General features: G+C 28.2%; 1 protein-coding gene across 5 annotated transcripts in view; it reads left to right on the forward strand.

The window, feature by feature from the left end:
- Window positions 1-10,655: 10,655 nt before the first annotated feature.
- LOC127290222 (lachesin-like) overlaps window positions 10,656-22,008 on the forward strand; it is a 93,528-nt gene continuing 82,175 nt past the window's right edge. For 3 of the 5 annotated variants that reach the window (XM_051318675.1, XM_051318710.1, XM_051318701.1), the window contains exons 1-2: window positions 10,701-10,762; window positions 11,414-11,633. The gene's annotated coding sequence lies outside the window, so the exon portion shown is untranslated. Of the gene's footprint in view, window positions 10,763-10,986; window positions 11,103-11,413; window positions 11,634-22,008 lie in introns of those variants that run through there. The other 2 variants (XM_051318683.1, XM_051318691.1) reach the window with 2 other exon arrangements.

The raw sequence follows: 22,008 nt of genomic DNA on the forward strand, positions 1-22,008 counted from the left end.
GCAATAAAATAGTCCGCCTAAGAAAAATTGAATTATATTGGGAACTTTTTTATAATTTTGGTTTTTTTGGTAAAATGACTTTTAGGTGGTAATAGGTGTCTTCCTCTACTCGTATTTGACTGTCAATTTTTTCCTACACTTTTATGTGTATTTTGTGCAAGAAAATGCAATAAAATAGTCCGCCTAAGAAAAATTGAATTATATTGGGAACTTTTTTATAATTTTGGTTTTTTTGGTAAAATGACTTTTAGGTGGTAATAGGTGTCTTCCTCTACTCGTATTTGGCTGTCAATTTTTTTCTACACTTTTATGTGTATTTTGTGCAAGAAAATGCAATAAAATAGTCCGCCTAAGAAAAATTGAATTATATTGGGAACTTTTTTATAATTTTGGTTTTTTTGGTAAAATGACTTTTAGGTGGTAATAGGTGTCTTCCTCTACTCGTATTTGGCTGTCAATTTTTTTCTACACTTTTATGTGTATTTTGTGCAAGAAAATGCAATAAAATAGTCCGCCTAAGAAAAATTGAATTATATTGGGAACTTTTTTATAATTTTGGTTTTTTTGGTAAAATGACTTTTAGGTGGTAATAGGTGTCTTCCTCTACTCGTATTTGGCTGTCAATTTTTTCCTACACTTTTATGTGTATTTTGTGCAAGAAAATGCAATAAAATAGTCCGCCTAAGAAAAATTGAATTATATTGGGAACTTTTTTATAATTTTGGTTTTTTTGGTAAAATGACTTTTAGGTGGTAATAGGTGTCTTCCTCTACTCGTATTTGGCTGTCAATTTTTTCCTACACTTTTATGTGTATTTTGTGCAAGAAAATGCAATAAAATAGTCCGCCTAAGAAAAATTGAATTATATTGGGAACTTTTTTATAATTTTGGTTTTTTTGGTAAAATGACTTTTAGGTGGTAATAGGTGTCTTCCTCTACTCGTATTTGGCTGTCAATTTTTTTCTACACTTTTATGTGTATTTTGTGCAAGAAAATGCAATAAAATAGTCCGCCTAAGAAAAATTGAATTATATTGGGAACTTTTTTATAATTTTGGTTTTTTTGGTAAAATGACTTTTAGGTGGTAATTGGTGTCTTCCTCTACTCGTATTTGGCTGTCAATTTTTTCCTACACTTTTATGTGTATTTTGTGCAAGAAAATGCAATAAAATAGTCCGCCTAAGAAAAATTGAATTATATTGGGAACTTTTTTATAATTTTGGTTTTTTTGGTAAAATGACTTTTAGGTGGTAATAGGTGTCTTCCTCTACTCGTATTTGGCTGTCAATTTTTTTCTACACTTTTATGTGTATTTTGTGCAAGAAAATGCAATAAAATAGTCCGCCTAAGAAAAATTGAATTATATTGGGAACTTTTTTATAATTTTGGTTTTTTTGGTAAAATGACTTTTAGGTGGTAATAGGTGTCTTCCTCTACTCGTATTTGGCTGTCAATTTTTTCCTACACTTTTATGTGTATTTTGTGCAAGAAAATGCAATAAAATAGTCCGCCTAAGAAAAATTGAATTATATTGGGAACTTTTTTATAATTTTGGTTTTTTTGGTAAAATGACTTTTAGGTGGTAATAGGTGTCTTCCTCTACTCGTATTTGGCTGTCAATTTTTTTCTACACTTTTATGTGTATTTTGTGCAAGAAAATGCAATAAAATAGTCCGCCTAAGAAAAATTGAATTATATTGGGAACTTTTTTATAATTTTGGTTTTTTTGGTAAAATGACTTTTAGGTGGTAATAGGTGTCTTCCTCTACTCGTATTTGGCTGTCAATTTTTTTCTACACTTTTATGTGTATTTTGTGCAAGAAAATGCAATAAAATAGTCCGCCTAAGAAAAATTGAATTATATTGGGAACTTTTTTATAATTTTGGTTTTTTTGGTAAAATGACTTTTAGGTGGTAATAGGTGTCTTCCTCTACTCGTATTTGGCTGTCAATTTTTTTCTACACTTTTATGTGTATTTTGTGCAAGAAAATGCAATAAAATAGTCCGCCTAAGAAAAATTGAATTATATTGGGAACTTTTTTATAATTTTGGTTTTTTTGGTAAAATGACTTTTAGGTGGTAATAGGTGTCTTCCTCTACTCGTATTTGGCTGTCAATTTTTTTCTACACTTTTATGTGTATTTTGTGCAAGAAAATGCAATAAAATAGTCCGCCTAAGAAAAATTGAATTATATTGGGAACTTTTTTATAATTTTGGTTTTTTTGGTAAAATGACTTTTAGGTGGTAATAGGTGTCTTCCTCTACTCGTATTTGGCTGTCAATTTTTTCCTACACTTTTATGTGTATTTCGTGCAAGAAAATGCAATAAAATAGTCCGCCTAAGAAAAATTGAATTATATTGGGAACTTTTTTATAATTTTGGTTTTTTTGGTAAAATGACTTTTAGGTGGTAATAGGTGCCTTCCTCTACTCGTATTTGGCTGTCAATTTTTTTCTACACTTTTATGTGTATTTTGTGCAAGAAAATGCAATAAAATAGTCCGCCTAAGAAAAATTGAATTATATTGGGAACTTTTTCATAATTTTGGTTTTTTTGGTAAAATGACTTTTAGGTGGTAATAGGTGTCTTCCTCTACTCGTATTTGGCTGTCAATTTTTTTCTACACTTTTATGTGTATTTTGTGCAAGAAAATGCAATAAAATAGTCCGCCTAAGAAAAATTGAATTATATTGGGAACTTTTTTATAATTTTGGTTTTTTTGGTAAAATGACTTTTAGGTGGTAATAGGTGTCTTCCTCTACTCGTATTTGGCTGTCAATTTTTTCCTACACTTTTATGTGTATTTTGTGCAAGAAAATGCAATAAAATAGTCCGCCTAAGAAAAATTGAATTATATTGGGAACTTTTTTATAATTTTGGTTTTTTTGGTAAAATGACTTTTAGGTGGTAATAGGTGTCTTCCTCTACTCGTATTTGGCTGTCAATTTTTTTGTACACTTTTATGTGTATTTTGTGCAAGAAAATGCAATAAAATAGTCCGCCTAAGAAAAATTGAATTATATTGGGAACTTTTTTATAATTTTGGTTTTTTTGGTAAAATGACTTTTAGGTGGTAATAGGTGTCTTCCTCTACTCGTATTTGACTGTCAATTTTTTCCTACACTTTTATGTGTATTTTGTGCAAGAAAATGCAATAAAATAGTCCGCCTAAGAAAAATTGAATTATATTGGGAACTTTTTTATAATTTTGGTTTTTTTGGTAAAATGACTTTTAGGTGGTAATAGGTGTCTTCCTCTACTCGTATTTGGCTGTCAATTTTTTCCTACACTTTTATGTGTATTTTGTGCAAGAAAATGCAATAAAATAGTCCGCCTAAGAAAAATTGAATTATATTGGGAACTTTTTTATAATTTTGGTTTTTTTGGTAAAATGACTTTTAGGTGGTAATAGGTGTCTTCCTCTACTCGTATTTGGCTGTCAATTTTTTTCTACACTTTTATGTGTATTTTGTGCAAGAAAATGCAATAAAATAGTCCGCCTAAGAAAAATTGAATTATATTGGGAACTTTTTTATAATTTTGGTTTTTTTGGTAAAATGACTTTTAGGTGGTAATAGGTGTCTTCCTCTACTCGTATTTGGCTGTCAATTTTTTTCTACACTTTTATGTGTATTTTGTGCAAGAAAATGCAATAAAATAGTCCGCCTAAGAAAAATTGAATTATATTGGGAACTTTTTTATAATTTTGGTTTTTTTGGTAAAATGACTTTTAGGTGGTAATAGGTGTCTTCCTCTACTCGTATTTGGCTGTCAATTTTTTCCTACACTTTTATGTGTATTTTGTGCAAGAAAATGCAATAAAATAGTCCGCCTAAGAAAAATTGAATTATATTGGGAACTTTTTTATAATTTTGGTTTTTTTGGTAAAATGACTTTTAGGTGGTAATAGGTGTCTTCCTCTACTCGTATTTGGCTGTCAATTTTTTTCTACACTTTTATGTGTATTTTGTGCAAGAAAATGCAATAAAATAGTCCGCCTAAGAAAAATTGAATTATACTGGGAACTTTTTTATAATTTTGGTTTTTTTGGTAAAATGACTTTTAGGTGGTAATAGGTGTCTTCCTCTACTCGTATTTGGCTGTCAATTTTTTCCTACACTTTTATGTGTATTTTGTGCAAGAAAATGCAATAAAATAGTCCGCCTAAGAAAAATTGAATTATATTGGGAACTTTTTTATAATTTTGGTTTTTTTGGTAAAATGACTTTTAGGTGGTAATAGGTGTCTTCCTCTACTCGTATTTGACTGTCAATTTTTTCCTACACTTTTATGTGTATTTTGTGCAAGAAAATGCAATAAAATAGTCCGCCTAAGAAAAATTGAATTATATTGGGAACTTTTTTATAATTTTGGTTTTTTTGGTAAAATGACTTTTAGGTGGTAATAGGTGTCTTCCTCTACTCGTATTTGGCTGTCAATTTTTTTCTACACTTTTATGTGTATTTTGTGCAAGAAAATGCAATAAAATAGTCCGCCTAAGAAAAATTGAATTATATTGGGAACTTTTTTATAATTTTGGTTTTTTTGGTAAAATGACTTTTAGGTGGTAATAGGTGTCTTCCTCTACTCGTATTTGACTGTCAATTTTTTCCTACACTTTTATGTGTATTTTGTGCAAGAAAATGCAATAAAATAGTCCGCCTAAGAAAAATTGAATTATATTGGGAACTTTTTTATAATTTTGGTTTTTTTGGTAAAATGACTTTTAGGTGGTAATAGGTGTCTTCCTCTACTCGTATTTGGCTGTCAATTTTTTTCTACACTTTTATGTGTATTTTGTGCAAGAAAATTCAATAAAATAGTCCGCCTAAGAAAAATTGAATTATATTGGGAACTTTTTTATAATTTTGGTTTTTTTGGTAAAATGACTTTTAGGTGGTAATAGGTGTCTTCCTCTACTCGGATCAGGCTGTTAATTTTTTTCTACACTTTTAGGTGTATTTTGTGCAAGAAATTGCAATGAAATAGTCTGCCTAAGAAAAATTGAATGTTTTTGAAAATTTTTTTTTACGAAAATCGCATTAATGGTCATAAAAATGGTGTTCCTCTACTCGGATCGGGCTGTTAATTTTTTTCTACATTTTTAGGTGTATTTTGTGCAAGAAATTGCAATAAAATAGTCTGCCTAAAATAAATTGAATTTTTTGGGAATTCTAAGAAATTTGGGCTTGATTTTAATTTTCTTTGTTATGTCTAATGTTTTTTGTAATGTTTGTTTGTGTTTATGCAGCATCTTGGTTTTTTAAATTTTGATGATCGGAATTGTTGTGAACTTGATCGAGCTGTAAATCTCCCAATGAAAAATATGCTATATATTATTATTTTCATGTTATTATTTCAATGTTATTTTTATATAAAAATTGTAAAAAGAAATTAGACTTTTAAAGTTAAATAATTTTTGTATAAAAATGTTGGATATACTTTTGATACATTCACCCATCTGGTGTGTTTATGTTAATGTAATTTTGTGCCAGGACGCAAACTCGCTGAAATAACGACTATCATGGAGATAAATCGTTTTTGCATACGCATGTTGATATGTACAGTGCACATTTCTCACTCTCTATGTAGAATGAAAGTGTTTTACCGAAAGATACTGTTCAGATATATATTATTACGTACGTTAATAACATTGGGAATTACTTTTTTCAAATAACGAATAGATTTTGTAATACTGTTAATTGGCATGATTAAATTCAAAAATAATTTAACAGTGGGATTTTTTTTCCAAGAATCTTATTAAATAAATTTTTAATTATGTTTATTTGTTTTTTGTAATTTTTTTATTTGAAACAAATATGATTTGATTCAAATAATAATAATTATTTGCTTTAATAATTATTTGAAAAAACAAGTATTTCCAATAATAAATTATTTGAAAAACAACGAAGCAACTAATTTGTTTTTATTCTTTTAAAACGGTTCTGTAAAAAATTAAATATTCAAAATTATTAATAAACTTAATTCTATAAAATTGAAAAATGAAAAAAGGAACCGGAATTTTGATTTTTAATAAACGATTATTCAACTCGCGTGTCACAAAGAGGTAGGAAAAAAAGTATCGATATCGTTTTTTTGCTACTCCCAAACAGAATCAGTCGCTAGTTTGAAAAAACAGGCTCGTGTTGATTGGTTTAGGGGTAACCCTTCGCTGGGAAGTCGAGCCGACCGTTAATGGAAATTTGTTCGTTGGGTCAAACATACGTTGCTTCGGATGACACATCATCCTATCCTATTCCCTTTCCCTTGCCTCCCTCTCTCTCACTTCTTTCTCATCCCATTCTCCTTTGTAATTTCGCCTTTCTCTCCTAACACGTTTATTCGCGCCCTTTCACATTCTCAATTCTCAACTCGTCCATGTGTATATGACACACATCAACGCCACTCAAACTCATGTATATATGCATTTCGATTTTATGCGGCGAGGCATATTTACCAAGGGAAAGTGAGAGTCAATATATATATATGTATATAATATAAGCTTCTTGTCTATGTCTCAAGGGGGAATTCTCAAGTCGTTCCTAGTGCGTCACGTATGTAGTTACTACTATTTTAGCCAAGTATTTCTCATTTTTTGTATCACGATTAGATCATAAGAAAAACAACCACTCGATTAGAAAAAAATGCAAGGAAACATTTTTTTTTATTATGACAATTCGTGGAGGTATTTCATTGAACCAAATAATTTTGTTAGTGGTAGTAAAAATAAATTACATTCAGTCTTTCAAAATTTTTGTAATTTTAGAATCAGTAGTAGTGGCAAGTTTTGTTCAGACTATTTTAATTTATTGTAATTAGTAGTAAAAGTAAGTTTTAGTCAGACATGTAGTTTTAACGTTCCTCATACTTTTAGAATCATGTTTTCAAATTTTAAAACTTTTTTATTATTAACTTAATTAAAAACAGTTCAATTTTTTATTGAATTTATTCTTACACCAAATATTTTTGCAATTTAACTAAATTATCATTTAAGAAAAAAATTGTTCCAAAAATATATATTTTCATAGATAAAAATAAACTCTCCTCAATTCTAAAAATTATTCCTCCATTAATTGCTTAAAAAAATGCCATTAAAATCAATTTTCGAATGATTTTATGGAAAATTGTTTTATAGTATATAAATTCAAGATGATATTAGAGAATGGAAGATAAGCTCTGAAATCTCGGATATTGGAACAGTAATTATGGATGACGTAAGTGTCATACTAAATTTAAATTTAAGATGATGCGGTAATATCCAGTCAGGAAATTCATCTTGTCGAACGCGCGCACCACTGCAACACACTAGTGAAGCGATGATCGGATCGACAGATAATATTTGAGATGTCAAAGACTATCAAGTGTACACGAAGGGGAGGAGAAGATAAGGGTGAAGGTCGTAGGTTAAGTAAGTGGTTAAGAGGTTGGCGCTCCCGGTAATGGAATAAAAACACTCGACCTGGATGTCTTGTTGGTGAGGACCTTTCACGGTCCGACCACTTTTATCTTTTCCCCCTTCTCTTTTTCTTTTCTTTTTTTTTACTTCCACAAAAGTGGTACAAGACCGACATCGTTTTCTCTAAAAAATATCTCTCAGCCGCTCCAGGTGACTTTTTCTCGTAACATTTGAGGTGTGACACGATGTACAATTTTCGTTTAAAACGATAAAAAAAATGTGTGTATATACATATATCTTTTCTCGGATATCACCTTTTAGGATGAAAACAATATTTATCGTCAGGTGTTTCATTAGCGTAATAGTCCTTTGTATATACGAAGGTTGTTCTCATCTCATCGTTGTATGACAAAAATATAATTTCGCAAAGTACTTGACACGATCGCTTTTATCGAGAAAGCATCAAAAATTTATAAGGAAGGTATGAAAGTATTTCTTGAAAATTATATCCTTGTCATCAGACTTTACGTTATAGAGAAGGAGAGAATAATTTATATTCATTTTTAGACGATTAAGATGAAATTCAAAAATTAAATACTTTTTTATATGTATTTTTTTTAATATTATTTACTTTTGCATAATTTTTTTATTTTTATACTACTTACGTGTTCTTATAAAATCACGTTTTTGAAAATCAATAATAAGATAAAAAATATTGCTATGATTTTAAAAAAAGACTCACCGAAAAATTGACAGCATCACCTCTTCCCGTCCAATGATCTAGAAAAAATAAAAATAGAAATTATTACTTCAAAATAGTCATAGAACAATTTTTTTTTAAAAGAACTAAAAGTACAAGAAAGTATCAAAAGTATCAGAAAGTACCAAAAAGATAACAAAGTACTAAAAGTACCAGAAACTACTAAATATTCCAGAAGGTACCAGAAAGTACTAAGAGTACCAGAAAGTACTAAAAGTACCAGAAGGTACTAAGAGTTCCAGAAAATACTAAAGATACCAGAAGGTAGCAAAAATAACTAAAAGTACCAGAAAATACTAAAGATACCAGAAGGTATCAGAAATTACTAAAAGTGCCAGAAAGCACTAAAAGTACCAGAAATTACTAAAAGTGCCAGAAAGCACTAAAAGTGCCAGAAAGCACTAAAAGTACCAGAAAATACTAAAAGTGCCAGAAAGCACTAAAAGTACCAGAAAATACTAAAAGTGCCAGAAAGCACTAAAAGTACCAGAAATTACTAAAAGTACTAGAAAATACTAAAGATACCAGAAGGTACCAGAAATTACTAAACGTATCAGAAAGCACTAAAAGTATCAGAAGGTACTAAAGGTACCAGAAAGTACTATGAGTACCATAAAATATTAAATGTACCAGAAAGTACTAAAAGTGTCAGAAAGCACTAAAAGTACCAGAAAATACTAAAAGTACCAGAAAGCACTAAAAGTACCAGAAATTACTAAAAGTACTAGAAAATACTAAAGATACCAGAAGGTACCAGAAATTACTAAACGTATCAGAAAGCACTAAAAGTATCAGAAGGTACTAAAGGTACCAGAAAGTACTATGAGTACCATAAAATATTAAATGTACCAGAAAGTACTAAAAGTACCAGACTGTACTAAAAGTACCAGACTGTACTAAAAGCCCTTGTCTGACTAAAATTAATATTTTTTCTACAGTGAAAAAATTACAAAACTTAAAAAGTTAGACTTTACATTTACTTCTACTACTGCTATTAATATTACAGTAATTTAGTCCGACTTTCATTGACCTGTACCAATGCGACCGAAATTACCTAATTTAAAACAGCTTGTCTGACAAAAATTGACTTTTACTACTGCTAAAAAAGCGTTAAAAATATTTAATATTCTGTCTGGCTAAAAATGCTTTTACTACTCATTCCAAGATTTAAAAAAAATCTACTACTGATACAAATAAAAATTGAGTTCTTTTTTATGGCTGTTATTGACATTTACGACTGTTACGAAAATCACTTAAAGTTTAAGAAAATCAATTTACAATTAACGGAAAAAGTGAGTTATTCTAATTTAATAATACGTGTTTCTCTTAATAAGTAAATTGGATTCTGTATAGGATTTCTGATTAGCATTTACCTTTCTATTGTGTTTCTAAATTTGATGTATCAAGACGGTTAACATATTATTCCGAGTTCAATGACCTTTTACTATATACATATAAATGTAGTTTAAAATTAAATTTAAACCGTTTTCTATTTTGATTTTTTTAATCGGTTTTTCCATTTTGAATTTTATAATTTAAAATTATGTAATAGTAAAATATAGTAAAACTTTCAGAAAAAGTTATTTTAGAATCAGTAGTAATGTGTTAGTTTTAGTCAGACTTTTTAAATATTATAATTTTGGTAGTAGTAGTAAAGTAAATTTACAGTCAGCCTTTCAAAATTTTTGTAATTTTAGAAACAGTAGTAATGTTAAATTATAGTCAGACTATTTTAATTCATTGTAATCAGTAGTAAAAGAAAAATTTAGTCAGACAGGTAGTTTTAAAGTTCCATATACTTTTAGAATCAGTAGTAAAAACTAAACAGTCAGACAGAATACTTGTAATTTTTATAAAAGTAGCAAAAGTATGTTATAATCAGACCAATTTTTTTCTAATGATAGAAACAGTAGTAAAGGTAAATTATAGTCAGACTAAAATTATAATATAATTTTAGACTCAGTAGTAATGGTGCGTTGTAGTCAGACTTTTTAAATATTACAATTTTGGTACCAGTAGTAAAAGAAAGTTACAGCCAGCCTTCAAATTTTTTTTGTAATTTTTGAATCAGTAGTAATGTTAAATTATAGTCAGACTATGTAACTGTATTAAAATTAGTAGTAGAAGCAAGTTTTAGTCAGACAGATAGTTTGAAAGTTCCTTATACTTTTAGTATCAGTACAAAGAACAGAATACCTGTAATTTTAATATCAAAAAAACTAAAAAAAATTTAACTTTAATTTTATTACATCGGGAGGTGAAAAAAAATCAGAAATTTAAGTATAACGAATCTTGTGTTTAGTGTGACGTGACCATTTGTCGTTTGGTCTTGCTTGCAATCGTTTTCCCAGGCCAGCGGTCGCGCCTTAAGACAACTGTGAGAATTGGCCTCTGGGGTAATTCGCAAATACTTCGTGAGAGAGGGGTGGTTTTTCCCCCAACCAAAAGAGGCGGAGCAAAGTCGCGCGTCGGATGACTAAAGCGTCCTGCCTCCAATGAACATAGTGGGGAATCATCATCAACTCAGTTTCTGATCGGATTTCACACGGTAAATAAGTACGTTCGTATCTTCACTTATTACAAAAGACATTTATAACGAGCACGTGTGTTTCAAAAATATTACATAAAAAAAAACTTTTTAATAGTTTTTCAGTTTTAATATTTTGTTCTTCTCTCATTAATATAAATTCTAAGCAGAAAAAGTGATTTTATTTTTTATTTTAATTTTCTAATAAAATATGAAATTAATTATTTAATTTATAATTAATTAATTATGTAATTTATAATTTATAATTAATTAATCATAATATTAATTTACAGAATTTAATATGCGACATGTGATTTTTATTTGAATTTTGAAATGTAAATAATCAATTAGTAAAATTAAATTAATCCTCTTACTATTATTGTGAACAAGTGAAATTAGTAAATTAGAAATTTATGGTAATCTAATTCTTGTCTCATACGTTAATGGAATAAATTGTAATAATTAAACGAAAATTAGATATATTACGAATTTTTATTATTATAATTAATAATTAAAATTAATTGCTTTGTAAATTTTTTTTGTATGTTTTTGATTTTTTATAAAAATATTTGTATTTTTTGACACAATATTATTTATAACAAAAACTCATTGTTTTGTAGCCAATTAAAGCGATGTTCTTTTAAACAATGCAAAAATATGTTCAATTAATTAATTTATTTTATAAATTCGAGAATTTAGTTAAAAAATAAATTTTTAATACTCACAGAGCGAAAAAAAGGAAGCAGTAAATAAATAATAAGTGTACATAAAAAATTTCGTTAAATATGAATTGCGATATTCAAATTCGTGTATATTTGCTGTGGTCTGCAACTATAAAGGACAAATTTGTTTGACGTTTACCAACTGTTTTTTATAAATTAGTGGTTCCAGAAATTTTAATTTTACCAGAGAATCTTACGGATTAATTTTCAAGTGAAATATTCAAGGTAAAAAAAAAACAATTAAATTTTTTTAATTAAAAAATACACGAATAGAAAAAATTTGCTGTAGTAGCAAAATATTTGCTGTCATATCAAATTACGTTAGGTAATATAGGAACAGCGAACAAATTTGCTGTGGGTTCAAAAAAGTTTACTGTGCCAGTAAATTTTTAAAAATTAAGACCAATATTGTTTATCACAGCAAACTTTTTCGTTGTCATAGCAAAAAATTTAGCAGTGGTTACTAATTTTGATAGATCCGATAGCAAACATTAGTTAGCGTCTGTAAGCAACTTCTTTTTTTCCGCGTTGAAAAAAATAACAATTGTATTTATAGAAATTAATTTTATTTTCTCGTTTTCCTAATGCATTTTTGTTTCATTCACAATTTGCTTTGTACTTTTTTTCCTCTCTCTCTCTCTCATCTTACTGCAAAAATTAGTAGTTACATTCAAGCAGAGCTCTTTGTTTACTTTAAATGAAAATCTCGTTCTTTCAACTCTATCGCGTGCTCCATTCACTGTTTCGCATGAAACAACATAAAACGAACGTGGTTAAAAAGAACCAGTAATCAATCACTTATTGACTTAAATTCAATTTTCTAATTGCATTATTGTAAATTGCTTTTCTTTTGTTTATGTATTGTTATTAATTTTATTGTTCTCCTTTTTATAATTTTATTTCATCGATTTTCTATTTATTTGATTTATGATTTTTTTAAAAATTAAAATCTATTTTTTATTTATAAATATTTAGTGAAATTAAATTCATTTAAATTATATTTGACAATTAATGTTGAAAAAATTTTATGAAATGAAAGGAAGAAAAATGAAATATTTAAAATACTTAATATAAAGATCTTTGAAACTTACAAGTAAGGAGGAAACACATTCATAGAAATGAATAATTTCGAAACTCATTTTCAAGTTTGATACATGTATATCAAAAGGTTAAATGTTCTCGCAAAGTTTGACGAAAAACTTTTTGAATGTTTTAGACGATTACTTAAGTAGATTTATTACATTTATTGTTATCGAATAATTTTACAAATTAAAATAAAATTATTAATAAAACTTCTTTTTAGTAAAAAAAATTTTTTTAAACTTTTTATTAATTTTCTAATTAACTACATAACGTATAAAAAATAATTTTATACATTTTCTAAAAAAAAAAGAGAAAAATTCTACGTTTTTTTCTATTTTTTAAATTATAGGAAAAAAAATTTATTATTTTATATTTCTACTTTTGGTATACTGAAAAAAAATTAATAGTAAAAAAAATAATCGGTTATTTTAGTATCAAATAAATATTGACTTGAAACGAATAATTTTTATTTATATACTTTTAAATTGTATTCCTAAATAAAAAAATTTCACTTTAAATTTTAATTTATAAAAAAAATACTAAAAGAATTAATCCAGTAAAAAAATAATTTCCTCCAAGATGTAAAATTACAATTTTAAAGTGAAAGAAATAAGTTAATTTAAAAGAAGTATCTTGTAACATTGCTTATTTTAATTAAGTAAGAAATCTTTTTTTTGGGAGGGGGGGAAATAAAGAAAGAAAAGAGGTTTATTTGACTCTATTATTAGAAAAGAGCACCCTTTTTGTATATATATATATATATATATATATGTAGATGTGTATATGTGTTTCTTCCTTCTAGAAAAGTACAAAGAGAGGACGTACAGTTTTAACTTCCGGTAGAGGAATGCGTCTATTGGAAGAAGCCAAAAAGAACGAAACTCGCGCAGAAAAGAGTTGGGAATCGTTTTAAACTACCATCCACTTCACATTCCTGATTTCAGTTAGGCGCTTGTTTATTTCTTTTTTCCAACCCCCTTCGACTCTACCGAAGCACTTGAATTGCATGTTCGTATATAGTTCGTGTAAGTTCAAATACAATGCAACGCGAAATGTAAAGGAAAACGAGAAAGAATTCAGGATAAGAGGGGCCAAGCTTATTTTTTTCAAGTAGTGAAAAAAATATTTATTTTTTATTCTAACTAATATTTATAAATTTAAAATTTTTTTTTGTTAACATAATTAACAATTTAAGCAAAAATTAATAATAATTATTAATTATTAATTATTAATTACTAAAATATTAATAACTACGAGGTAGAAGTTATTTTCAAATTTACCTGCAGGAAATGTTTAATAAAAATATTCCAAAATTCGTATGCAGATACAAATGGTATTTTGTAATTTTAATTCAGTAGTAAAAGTCACTTTTAGTCAGACACAATTTTTTTTCTAGTAAATTTAATTCAGTTTCAGCCAGCTAAAAAATTGTTTATTATTAAAAATAAATTGTGAATCAGTAGTAAAAGGTCGTTTCAGTCAGACAAAAGTTTATGGAATTCTCACAAAAATATAATTAGTAGTAAAAGTTTGTTTTAGTCAGACAAAACTTTTAAAATTTCTCTAATTTCATTTCAGTAGAAAAAGTTTGTTACAGTCAAACATATTTTTACATTAACATTTTTTGTATAAGTAGTAAAAGACAGAATTAGTCAGACAAAATGTTATATAATTATTTTTAAAAAAATTATCAGTAGTAAAACATAGTTTTAGTCAGACAGAGTTAACAAAAACTTTGTTTGTATTTTTAGTACCAGTAGAAAAAGTTTGTTGCAATCAGACTTTTTTTTAAAATTATTTTTATTATTATTATTATTATTATGAGTTGGGATATCGATAATTAGTTGCAATTATATTAACTTATTAAAAGTTTATTTTCCTGTACATTTAGAGGGAAAATAAGAATAAACGACTTTGTTATGAGATTTTCATAATAAATGCAAAAACTTAAATATCTTTAATGAACGGTTTAGGATTGTCACTCTCATCTTGCAGCGCACGTAATTACTATTCCATGTTGTAAACTTTAAACTTCTACTGAAAGGTGCCTTTTAGAGTTTCAAGAATAGCTCCAGAGTCATAATCCAAGTAAATTGAAAGCATTACTTACTATTTTTGCAATTTAAGAAAATGGCTCTCATATTCCTCCACCCCCCAAAAAAAATTGTAATATTTCATAAATAATTTTCTCCCGTATATATGTAATTTTTTAACTAACAATTTATTCCATTTCTATCATTTTTTTTTGTTATTTTTGTTTAAAAAGAAAATTACAAAAATTTAGAATAATAATGAAAACTAATATAAATAATTAATAATTTTAAAAGAATACAATTTTTCTAAACGAAAACGCAATTTTTAATAATACTTGTTAAAAAGGTGTAAAGGCAATTTTCTTAATTTGGAAACATATTAAACATTATCGTTTAATTAACATCTTTCGATCTCATTTTAATCAGAAAAGGCGCTTTTTGAGCGGCAAGGCAATTTAGAAATGCATAGCTCGAGAGTACGCTTGTTAGTATCGTTCTGAGTTTGGGTGCATATAATGGCGGTGTTTTGCAAACTGCCCCCTCCCCCCCCAAAACCGTGGCACTGACTCAGTATATAAAAGGGAGGCGGAATCGTTTAGCACGCGATCTTCTCGTAATTTTCAACTCGCCACACGCCACGATATCAAAATCCCTACCAAAAAAGCTTGACTCATCTTATATATATATATATTTCACTAGTGAGAAAATGTGTATTCACCTCTGCATGTACACATGATTCAAAAGAGAAACGAGACTCGAGAACGTTAACTACAAGGCGCGCACACCCTACACTAGTTATCGTCGCACGCGAAACCTAATTGATTAGCAGATTGTTAACAGGGGTTACGTTTTACCATTTCCTACCAACAAATTGATTGTTATTTGTCTGCCCTCATCAGAAATTTAGCAAAAATATCTTTTATCACAAACTTTCAACCGTATTTTTTTTTTTAATTTTTTTTAGAGAAATTAAATCCAAAGCAAAAATATATTTGTCTTAGAGACAAATATTTATTTGTTGCAGATAAATATTTATTTATTGCAGATAAATATTTATTTGTTGCAGACAAATATTTATTTGTTGCAGATAAATATTTATTTATTGCAGATAAATATTTATTTGTTGCAGACAAATATTTATTTGTTGCAGATAAATATTTATTTGTTGCAGATAAATATTTATTTGATTGAAATAAATTTTATTTGTTTAAGTAAAAAATTATTTGGTTCAAGTAAAAATTTATTTGACAATAGTCAAGTAACCGATTATTTGAATCAAATAATAAATTTGTATTTCAGTGTAAAATTCTTTCAATATTTTTGGTGCAAAAATTGGATTTAATTACTTTCAAACAAAAACACATATATACGAAAAGTTTAAAGAAGAAAATTATTTATATAGGATAATTTTCTTGTGGTTGGTTGAATGTTAAAATGAGAAGTGTTATTTCAAAGCATATGTTGTGTCCGGAATTAATATGAGCCAATATTCATGAATTTATTACTTTGATCTTCAAAGTTTGCTTAATATATATACACACATATGCCTCCGTGACTGCAATACAAACGAAAATTATCAAACACGATTTTCGACTATCATATATATTTATTTCGAAAACTATATCGATTTACTCAAACACTTATTTTTTTTTATAAGTATTATCCCTTTTTTAAAAAAGTCAAAATAAATTAAAAAATAATAAAAGGAAAACAAAAGTATCGTTTAACCAACATTAATTAAAATAAAAATTTTAATTAGTAATTCGTTCACTAATTCAAATTAGTAGAAATGTTTGCTAATTTTTAGTAAAATATTACCATTTGATTTAGTAATAATTTTTTTTACTAAATAAAAAAATAAAATTAGTTCAAAATTTTTAACTTTTTCCCTTGCAGATAAATAATCGAAAAATTAATAAATTAAATTAAAAATAAAAATTCTCATTTCTATCATCAAGGTCAATTTTTTATAAATAAACTAAATTGATACACGAGAGGAGAAAATAAATACATACATTTGATTTCAAGCCAAATGAACAATAATTGAGAACATATAATGCATATACACATACAATGCGAAATGATGGATGAAAATGTGAATATCGATCTCTCACTCTTGGGGTTAATTGATGACAACGAAGTTATCATAAAGAATAAATAACACACACTTATTATGGATATCGGGTCACGTTATTTCAGGAAACATTCAAAACCTATGATTATCTTTCACATTTACATATGTATTTTTTTTTTACTTCCTTTTATTTTTAAAATTCCCGGATTTTAAAACCATCAAATTATTATCAGAACAGTTGACATGTATATTTGCAACTGACAGTTTTGCTATGTTTGCGGAAAAATGAAGCTCGCTATTTCTAATTTTGAAATAATATAAACCTAGTTTTTTTTGAACATTGCAATATAAAAAACTCAAATTTTTCACATATATTTAAATTCTTGTAACGACTTTCGTTAAATATTTTTCGAATCTTCAGATTTTCAACTTCTATTTTTATCTTTCACAGTAGAAAAAATTGTGTTCGATTAAAATAGAATTTTAATATACAAAATTGGATTAAAATAAATTGTTACAAATTCTTTTTTAATCAAAAACCAATAAGTATTATAAAAAAAATTAATTGACCGATTTAAAATTTCTAAATAGTCGATTAAATGTTAATTTAAAGCTTCATATCAATCAATTTACAAAACTGAGTAACAATATAGAAACTAGTCATAAATGATGAACATGATAAATTGAATAGTAGAGTATCCTAAAGCAAATATTTCCATAAAGCATATAAATCGAGTAAAATACGTAATTGAGACCTGTATTAAGCGATATTGAAATGATTTATTTGCATACCGTATATTTGATCAAGCATATAGTCAAGTTGATTATGGAATCTGTACATGGACGTATTTATTGTTTGTAACGTTGAAAAAAAATTTTTTTATTTAATTTTTAAAAAAGGATCAAATTGTAATTAATTTTTTTGTCAAAATCAAATTCAATTTAAAAAAAAAAAATTATCATAATTATTAAACAATCGCGATTTTAAAAATATTCAACTTGAAAAAAAAATCCCCAAAGATAATTGAACGAAAATAAAAACGAGCATATCACTCATTGTAAAAAAAAAATCTAATTAAATAGCTATTAATTTTGAAAAGTACTTCGTCACACACACACACACACACACACACAATGATAATTTACTGATTGTTTCAATTTCAATGTTAATAATTTCTTAAAATTTAATTTTGCTCGATATTTCTATAATTTTACGATATAAATATTTAATTGATAGAAAACTTTGTTCTCCAGTGAGTAAAAAAAAAGGTGAAACATTTAATTCTAATAAAAATCTCGCAAAAGAGCAAACTTGTACATTTGTGGGTAATTTAAATACTGCAAAAGTGTGCGAAGCTTTCCGTGAGAGAGACTAATTAAAAATTGTAGAAGAGAGTGACTAGAGAGGAGAGAGAGGGGGTGGAATAGAGGACTCCAGGCAAGTTTCCGACATTCCATTTCAAACTGAAATGCAATTAAATTTCTCAAAATAATAATGTCGTAAGTTAAAAGTGTCCCAGAGAGATGTGTGTCAAAAAAAATTTTTTTTTTTTATCAAGAATTTCGTTATATATTTAAAATGCGACTTTTATTTAAGAAAAAAATGTTGAGTTTATTTATTTCATTAGGAAAAAAATTATGAAAATATTTTGGAAAATAAAATTTATATTTCGTTCAATCTAACATTTTTTTCAGGTTTAAAAAATAATTGTTTTCCTGAAAATGAAATATAATTTCAGAAATACAATTCTGTATAGTAAAATTTCAATTATATGTATTTTGAATTAATTATTCTAAGAATTACAATCGAGTATAGTATAATTTGACATACAATTATTATACTCGAATTGCAATTCAGTACAGTAAAATGTGAGGTACGACTGTATTAAAATTAATAACAGTTCTAAGAATTACAATTCAGTATAGTAAAATTTGAGATACAATTGTATATCAGAATTAATTATAATTTCAAAAATTATAATTCAGTATGGTAAAATTTGAGATACAACTACATTAAAATTAATTACATTTCTAAGAATTACAATTCAGCATAGTAAAATTTGAAATACACATCGTCTAATTGAAACACGAAACACCATATGTGTTTAGGACAAGGAGAGAGAAATTGGGAGGGGGGAGGAGGTGTATATGCCGAGTGAAGTTGGCGGTGCGGGTAGACGCTAATGTATATTTATGTATTAAACAGGCATTATTTATACGTCCGATGAATATGCATTGTTTTGGTGGCACACAGCGGTGAGGTGTCGAGTGCAGACCCGTCGCTATCACTGCCTCATCAATCACACGCAGTCCCAGTACCCCTCATATTTGGCGTTCCACCCACAATTTTACTCCCCCCTTTTAACCCTCCTCATGATTCAAGCCAAAAGCCTGGCCAGCAATTCTACGACAGACCGCCCATGTCATCCTTCATAGTCGCGCAACGTGCTCCGCAATTGACACTAATTTACGTAATATTTTTTTTCTTTTTCTTTTTTTTTTTTTTTTTTTGCTGCCCTCGCACATGTGTCACACTGCGATGCCGTGTGTGTCTCTTTTCCAACATCGATACGCACTGTGTGACCGCTTTCACCGAAACCACAGAGAATGGTGATCAACGTGTGTTTCCGAACATGTGATTCGCAAAGCCCCTCTCTAACAGATTTTCAACTTTAGATATTGTAGTCATTTTGTTTTTGAAAGTAAAAAATATTTTATTCATATCATCAAAATTTAATATTTATTTAGAGAAAATAATTCTATTTTTTCTTTTTATAGGAGAAAATTTTCCTATTAGTAAACTGTCATCAGTACACGGAAAAAAAAAGAATTGCTTACAGATCCTAACTGATGTTTACTATCGGATCTATCAAAATTAGTAACCACAGCTAAATTTTTTGCTATGACAACGAAAAAATTTGCTGTGATAAACAATATCAGTCTTAATTTTTAAAAATTTACTAAATTTGTTCGCTGTCCCTATATTAGCTAACGTAATTTGATGTCACAGCAAATAGTTCGCTGCCACAGCAAAATTTTTCTATGCGTGTATTAAGTCAGATTTAGTCAGACAACCCCATTTGTTCCCTATCAATTTTTATACCAATAGAAAATGTTTTAGTCACTTTTTTAAAAAAATCAATTCAATTAACGAACTGAATGACCAATATTTAATTTTCTCTTAAAATAAAAAGAAATGAAAATTAAATAAACACGTGAAAACGTTTTGAATCTGTTTGCTTCAACATAATAAATGATTGCGGTACGTTTAACTATAGTATGACTTCAATTAACACAATTGTTTGGCAATGTTAATCCATCGTGACTAAATAAACAATTTAGTTAAACGATACAATTGTGCTGCTGAGTAATTAAAAACCGATAAAGTAGTAAATAAAACAAATAGAAAAATATTTTTTTTTTTACCGATCATGAAAATATATTCGTGCATGCATATAATGTCTCAAAATGAGGTTAAACAAACAAATCCTTGTTCTTATGTAAACTCAATATATATAAATTTACGCCTTCGAGGCAACTTCTAGTCGAAAAGTAAATCATTATAGTCTGCTTTGGATGGCTTTGTATCATCCTTGTGTCAAATTCCAATGATGGTTCAACGGCAAACGGATATTCCGAAACGTTAATCTAACGGATCAATCAGACCAACGCCGCAAAACTGTCCGACGAATAGCCCGTGGCCATACCATCCACAATGGACCAAAGCGAATTCCATATCCTGCTCCTCTCGCACATTCGTCTGAATACGAATATATTGCACTCTACATATATATATATATATATATACATTCGCGCTCGCAAATCAGTAATGACCAAGCAATTTTACGCGCGAATTCGTAAAATCCTCTTTCTATGTCATCCCTATACCATTTTAAGAATAATAAATGCATAATTTTTTACTAAATTGTGATTGGTTTCGAAAAAGAAAAGAATTAGGAATATAGTATTAATGCATTATAGATTTATGCATAGAACTTATTCTTTGAATACTCGAACACCCCCATTTATATAGGGAACCTGACATATACGATCAATGTTCCCTGTACATGTGAATATATTATCCTGCGGTTCGATCGAGGTTTTCCTGACCTCTTGTCATTCTAGATTTTATTCACAAATTAAACTATCGAGAAATTAAAAATATTTAATCAATAGATTATTCATCTTATCCTTAAATTGAATATTACAAATATCGATTTCTTCAATTTTCGAAATAATTGGTCCAGCGGATGCTGAGCTACACTAGAAAACAAATTTGGAAAAATTTCGGAAAAATTAAATTTGCGAGATAATCGTTCGGGAATACCGCCAAAGTCTTTAGCAAAAAGTAGCGAACAAAAAATGTATGGCGCACTTTTAGATTGGTCCAGCGGATGCTGAGCTACACTAGAAAACAAATTTGGAAAAATTTTCGAAAAAAAAAATTTGCCAGATAATGACTCGAGAATAATGCCAAAAAATTGAGCAAAAAGTCTCGAACAAAAAATGTATGGCGCACTTTTTGATTGGTCCAGCGGATGCTGAGCTACACTCACTAAAACTGGGGCAAAATTTTCGAAAATTAAAATTTGCGAGATAACCGCTCGGGAATACCGCCAAAGTCTTTAGCAAAAAGTAGCGAACAAAAAATGTATGGCGCACTTTTTGATTGGTCCAGCGGATGCTGAGCTACACTAGAAAACAAATTTGGAAAAATTTCGGAAAAATTAAATTTGCAAGATAATCGTTCGGGAATACCGCCAAAGTCTTTAGCAAAAAGTAGCGAACAAAAAATGTATGGCGCACTTTTAGATTGGTCCAGCGGATGCTGAGCTACACTAGAAAACAAATTTGGAAAAATTTTCGAAAAAAAAAATTTGCCAGATAATGACTCGAGAATAATGCCAAAAAATTGAGCAAAAAGTCTCGAACCAAAAATGTATGGCGCACTTTTTGATTGGTCCAGCGGATGCTGAGCTACACTCACTAAAACTGGGGCAAAATTTTCGAAAATTAAAATTTGCGAGATAACCGCTCGGGAATACCGCCAAAGTCTTTAGCAAAAAGTAGCGAACAAAAAATGTATGGCGCACTTTTTGATTGGTCCAGCGGATGCTGAGCTACACTAGAAAACAAATTTGGAAAAATTTCGGAAAAATTAAATTTGCAAGATAATCGTTCGGGAATACCGCCAAAGGCTTTAGCAAAAAGTAGCGAACAAAAAATGTATGGCGCACTTTTAGATTGGTCCAGCGGATGCTGAGCTACACTAGAAAACAAATTTGGAAAAATTTTCGAAAAAAAAAATTTGCCAGATAATGACTCGAGAATAATGCCAAAAAATTGAGCAAAAAGTCTCGAACAAAAAATGTATGGCGCACTTTTTGATTGGTCCAGCGGATGCTGAGCT

This window comes from Leptopilina boulardi, unplaced genomic scaffold, assembly GCF_019393585.1.
Source record: "Leptopilina boulardi isolate dan_hultmark-lab unplaced genomic scaffold, ZJU_Lbou_2.1 LbouV2_123, whole genome shotgun sequence".
NCBI classification, from domain to species: domain Eukaryota; kingdom Metazoa; phylum Arthropoda; class Insecta; order Hymenoptera; family Figitidae; genus Leptopilina; species Leptopilina boulardi.